Source organism: Elephantulus edwardii, unplaced genomic scaffold, assembly GCF_000299155.1.
Source record: "Elephantulus edwardii isolate Elephantulus edwardi_28Jun2011 unplaced genomic scaffold, EleEdw1.0 scaffold00331, whole genome shotgun sequence".
Lineage (NCBI taxonomy): Eukaryota > Metazoa > Chordata > Mammalia > Macroscelidea > Macroscelididae > Elephantulus > Elephantulus edwardii.
The window spans coordinates 901,588-908,059 of record NW_006400081.1 but is presented as its reverse complement, the minus strand read 5'-3'; the positions used below and the strand labels follow the sequence as shown (position 1 = coordinate 908,059).

Here is a 6,472-nt window from a genome sequence, read left to right as displayed (position 1 = left end):
CAACATGTCCAAAGTATGTCAAACGAAGCCTTAGAATCCTTGAATCCAAGAAGCAGCCTCATTTAACCCTCTCCAGGATAAACCTGTTCATTTTCTTAGCAGTCCATGGTATAGTCAATACTCTTATCCAACACCACAGCTCAAAGGCATCAATTTTCCTTCTGTCATCCCTAGTCATTGTCCACCTCTCTGATCAATAGCAAGTGATTGCAAAGACCATGGTCTGTATTAGGCGCACCTTAGCTTCCACACTGACAATATTGCTCTTCAATACCCTGGAGAGGTCCCTAACAGCAGACTTTCCCATCTTTTGATTTTAATTTCTTTTAATTTCCTGGCTGCTGGTGCCATGAGTGTTGACTATGGAGCCAAACAAACTAAAATTATGAACAGCTTCAATCTCTTCACCATGAATCCTGATGCTGCCAGTTGGCCCAGTGGCAAGAATTTTTGTCTTCTTGATAGTGAGCCTCAATCCATATTGAAGGTTGCAATCCCTGACCTTTTACAGCAAGCGCTTCAGGTCCTCCTCAGTTTCAGAAAGCAGGGCTGTGTCATCTGCATAACACAGATTGTTGATGACTCTTCTACCAATCCTGATGCCACATTTCTCATACAGCTCATCCTCCCAGATAATCTGTTCTACATATAGGTTGGAAAGGTTTGGAGATAGTACACATACCTGGAGTGAACCGTTTTGGGGTTTGGGGTGGTGTGGGGTTTTTTTTGGTGTGTTTTTTTTCAGTACAGATTTTTAGTTATGAACCATGCAGTGTTTCCTTGCTCTGTTCTGACGACCTCCTCCTGGTCCAAGTATAGGTTTCGCATTAGCACAATCAAGTGTTCTGGGATTCCCATTCTAATCAGAGCCAGCCACAGTTTATTATGGTCTACACAGTCAAATGCCTTTGCATAATCAATAAAACACAGACAGACATTCCTCTGGTACTCCCTGCTTTCAGCAAAGATCCGTCTAACATTTAGCTACAATATCCCTGGTACCATGATCCCTTCTGAGCCTAGACTTCTGGCTGTTCTCTGTTGATGTGCTGTTCCAGTCATTTTTGGATAATCTTCAGCAGAATCTTGCTTGCATGTGATATCAAGGAAATTGTTCTGTAATTTCCACACTCTGTTGAGTCACCTTTCTAGTCTCTAGTACTCTTCAGTACTCTTCTCCAGCACCATAGCTCAGAGGCATCCATTCTCCTTATATCATCACTAGTCATTGTTCAACCTTCTGAGGCATCACAAGTAATTGCAAAGACTATGGGCTGGATCAGGCACACCTTAGTCTCCAGCCTGACATTACTACTCTCCACTACTCTGGAGAGGTTCCTGACAGCTGATTTTTCCCAGTGAAATTAATCTTTTGATTTTCTGCCTACTAGGACCAAAAGTTTTAAAATTGTGTTTAAAAGGTTCGAAATTGCGAAGGGCGTACACCAGGGATGTGTCCTGTCTCCATACCTTTTCAACCTGTATGCAGAACAAATCATCCGGGAGATTGGGCTCTATGAGGAGAAATGTGGCATCAGGATTGGTGGAAGATCTGTCAACAATCTGCGTTATGCAAATGACACAACCCTGCTTGCTGAAACTGAGGAGGACCTGAAGCACTTGCTGCTGAAGGTCAGGGACTGCAGCCTTCAATATGGATTGATGCTCAATGTCAAGAAGACAAAGATTCTCACCATTGGACCAATTGGCAGCATCAGGATGGATGGTGAAGAGATTGAGATTGTTCACAGCTTTAGTCTGCTTGGCCCCACAGTCAACACTCTTGACACCAGCAGCCAGGAAATTAAAAAACGTATTGCGATGGGAAAGTCTGCTGTTAGGGACCTCTCTAAAGTACTCAAGAGCAACGATGTGTCTCTGGAGACTAAGGGGCATCTGGTACAGTCCATGGTCTTTTCAATCACTTGTTATGCATCAGAGAGCTGCACAGTGACCAGGGAGGATAGAAGGAGAATTGATGCTTTTGAGCTTTGGTGTTGGAGAATAGTGCTGAGAGTGCCATGGACTGCTAAGAAAACAAACAGATTCATCCTAGAAAGGGTTAAACTGGGCTGCTCCTTGGAGGCAAGGATTCTGAGGTTTCATCTGACATACTTTGGTCATGTTGTAAGGAGGGACCAGTCCTTGGAGAGGGACATCATGCTTGGGAGGGAGGAGGGAAAGCACAGGAGGGGAAGGCCCTCTGAGAGATGGATTGATTCTGTGATTGGGGCAGTCGGGATGAGTGTGTTGGAAACAATGAGATTGGCACAGGACAGAGCAGAGTTTAGGGCTTTTGTACATAGGGTCACTATGAGTCGCAAGTGACTTGACGGCACATACCAACAACAACAGTACCAAAAGTCTTGATTGTAGAACCAAACAAACTGAAGCTATTAGCAGTCTCAGTTTCTTCACCATCTATCATGATGCTGCAAATCAGTTGGGCCAGTATAAAAGTGCTGATTATAGAGTCAAACAAACTGAAGCTATTCGCAGTCTCAGTTTCTTCACCATCTATCATGATGCTGCAAATCAGTTGGGCCAGTGGTGAAAATCTTTGTTTTCTTGATATTGAGCTTCAGTCCATATTGAAGGTTGCAGTCCTTGACCATCTGGAGCAAATGTCTCATGTCCTTCTCAGTTTTGGCAAGCAAGGTTGTATCACCTGTGTAATGCAGGTTGTTGATGAGTCTTCCTCAAATTTAATTTTTAGAGGTCAAAATCATCTTGACTTTGACTGATTTTTGTAAGATAGATCACGGGATATTTCTTCCAGGATACTGTGGCTGCAGTAGAATGCCTTGCCTGTAGTTTAGTGGCCGTACACTTTACCTCTTTGCACCCACAAGGTTAGTTTAAGTTTTCAAAATCATTTATTCCATTTTTGCCATGTAATCTTGAGGCTATACCATGATGGCAGGGGGAAGAGAAACTTCAAACAATTTTAAGAAAAGAAGTTGAATACTAGTTTCAGCTGGTTAGACAAAAAATATGGTTATGGATAAATGGTCTTTTAAAAATCAACATCTGTTCCCCATGTATCCTCTATTCATGTTTGCTTAGTTTACAATTCAGGCATAATCTGGGCTGTTTTTAGCAAAGCTAACACATCAATAGATGAAGATGCTGAATACTATTCTGATTTTGCATATTCACTTCACTGTCCCCAGGAGCCTTTATTGCTGGGGATAATTCAAGTATGGATGAAGCAAAAAAGAAAACCTAAAGCTATGTTACTCTGTCTGCAGACAGATCTTAGTAGGTGCAGTAAGTACAGAAATTGATTCTTAAATCATATGATGGTTCCTGGGTGCTTATTGGGGTTATAGACTTCATCTTCTTGAATCCTGGTAAAATTATCCATTAAATTGATAAAAAGTATAAGAACTAAAATATAGACCTTTATTGTTCAGCAAAAGACAAAAGAACTCTATTCTGGTATTTTCCCATATTCAAAGGAACTTAATGAAAAGCACAAGCTTTTGAAACAAATTGATTAGACCCTTGGGTACCTCTTGCTGGCTGTGTGACTTTGATCAAGCAGCATTGTTTCTTCATTTCAGTCAGCCCTAAAATGGCATGATAATGGGAGCTGCCTCATAGAGTTTTTGTAAGAAACTGTTGTAGTGGTAGTGGTGGTGGTGGTGGTGGTGGTGGTGGTGGTGTATACCTTCACACCAAACAGATGCTCTAGGGAGTATTCAGAGTTTCTAGACACACAGAAATAAATAAGTTGTGATCCTTCTCCTGTGGAACACTTGGTGGATTTGAACCAAATGCCTTGGGATTACAGTCCAGGTTCTTACCATTAGGTCACCAGAACTGCTGTCAAGTCAGGTCTGACTCATAGTTACCTACTGTACACCAGGTCAAATCCTGCCCCATCCACTTTATCTCCACCACGCTCAAGCCATTGTGACTTAAGCTACTATGTCGCTGCATCTCGTGGAAGGTACTCATCTCTTTTCACTGACCCTTTGCGTTTCCAGGCATGATGCCCTTCTCTGCCTTTCTGAGAATGATGACTGGCTTCTCCTGATAACATGTCCGAAGTATGTGAGACAAATTCTCACCACTTTGCTTGTAAGGAGCACACTATCTGACCTTCTTCTAAGAAAGAGTTGTTCAGTATTCTTCCTCAGTACCACAATTCAAAGGCATCAGTCCTTTGATTTTCTTATTTGTTGGCCGACTTTCGCATGCATTTGAGTTGAATTAAAATACCATAATTTAGGCCAGGCACATTTTAAAGAGTAACTCTTGCTCAATAGCACTTTAAGAATTATTGTTGCTGTTGTTATGTGCCGTGGAGTCGCTTGTGACTCAACAACCCTATGTACAAGAGCCCTAAATCCTGGTCTATCCTGTGCTAACCTCACTGTCACTGACACACCTTCTCCCATTATCCCACTCACTGAATCGATTCCATCTCATCAAGGGCCTTCCTCTCCTGTGCCATCCCTCCACTCTCCCAAACATGACATCCTTCTCCAAGGACTGGTCCCTTCTTGCACCATGCCCAAAGTATGTCAGATGAAGCTTCAGAATCCTTGACTCCAAAGGGCAGCCCAGTTTCACCCTCTCTAGGGCAAACCTGTTCATTCTCCTAGCAATCTATGACATATTCAACACTCTTCTCTAACATCACAGCTCAAAGGCATCAATTCTCCTTCTATCATCCCTAGTCACTGTCCAGCTCTCTGACACATGGAATGCAATTGTGAAGACTATAGACTGGATCAGGTGCACCTTATTCTCCAGCCTGATGTTGTTGCTCTTCAGAACTCTGGAAAGGTCCCTGAGAGCTAACTTTCCCAAGGCAATTTGTCTCTTGATTTCCTGGATGCTGGTGCCACGTGTTAGCTGTGGAGTCAAGCAAACTAAAACAGTTAACAATCTCAGTCTCTGCACCATCCATAATGATGCTGCCAATTGGCCCAGTGGTGAGAATCTTTGTTTTCTTGATGTTGAACTTCAATTCATATAGGAAGCTGCAGTCCTTGACCTTCTGCAGCAAGTGCTTCAGGTCCTCAGTTTCAGCAAGCAGGGCTGTGTCATCTTTATAACACAGATTGTTGATGAGTCTTCCTCCAATCCTGATGCCACATTCCTCTTTGTACAGCCCAGTCTCCCAGATGACCTGTTCTGCATACAGATTGAAAAGGTATGGAGACACAATACATCCCTGATGGACGCCCTTCCCAATTTTAACCATGCAGTGTCTCCTTGCTCTGTTCTGATGACTGCCTCTCGGTTCAAGTATAGGTTTCACGTTAGCACGATCAAGTGTTCTGGGAAAGTCAATATAAGAAAGCTCTTAGAAAGCCAGAAAGGTGGTGGACTTGGCACCTTTGATTGTGTTGCTGTAATCTGTGCCATGGCTGTCATGATGGTTAGCCTAACCTTACTACTTGCTTTCAGCCCTACTCTTTGCCTCTTTTGTACTTGTGAGAAAGCTGCTGCCACTCTGATAGACTCCCCCACACAGCGCGAAGATGGCAATTCATATGACTTTGACAGGCAACATCTTCATGTCTAGCCAAGGCGCTTCTTTGCTTCCACCCAGATATTTTCATGGTCCTGCTTTCTATCATGCTCTATGCAATGTTCTTGATGATATGCCAACTCCCCTTGGACATGGGCACATCAAGTACTTCAATGTTAAAACCATTGTTAAGGAGCTGCAACAGGATAAGAGGGTCATTTGGATTGTGGAGCTCTTTGCCAGTTGGTCTGATAAGTGGCCATCATTTGCTCTTTTCTATGCTGACCTCTTCCTCAAGTAAAACTGTATGTGGCTAAATTGTGGGAAGGTAGTTGTTGGGTGATATACTGATGTTAGTACACAGTTCAAAGTGAGCACATCACCCCTCACCAAGCAGCTCCCTACCTTGATTCTGTTCTGAGATGGCAAGGAGGTCATGCAGTGGCCATGGATTGACAAGAAAGGACAAAGTGTCTCTTGGACTTTCTCTGAGAAGAACATAATCCAAGAATTAAGCTTGAATGAGTTGTACCAGTGGACCAAATATCTGTTGAAGACTAGAGACCATGTCCCTGAGGGGCAGCCTGAGGCCCCAACCCTCACTACAGTGTCTGATGGTGAAAGCTAAGAGCCCTACCTTGCTAATGCCTCTTCTCCTTTCAGTCCTTTCTCAGGCACTGAAGAGGTCCTGACCCCTCTGTAACCGCCAGCCTGGGATGTAGCCATTAATTATGCTTCCCTTTTCTGTTGTGCCTGGGGAGACAGGATGCTTCTTCCAATTTTATTTTAAAGAGGCAACCAAGGATTGTCATTTGCCATCTGGGAGGACTCCCCTGCCATGGCCAACTATTTCACTGGAGTATGGGAGACAAGACCCATTTAATGTAGGAGGTAGTGGTTTGCCTTCAAGTTTGTATTCTTATTTCTCATGGTGAATAGTGCTACTATGAACATTGGTGTACAAGTCTCATTTGTGTCTCTGTT

General features: G+C 43.3%; 1 pseudogene; it reads left to right on the top strand.

The window, feature by feature from the left end:
* Positions 1–3,933: 3,933 nt before the first annotated feature.
* Positions 3,934–6,116, top strand: LOC102866456 (annotated as a pseudogene).
* The last annotated feature ends 356 nt before the right edge of the window (positions 6,117–6,472 follow it).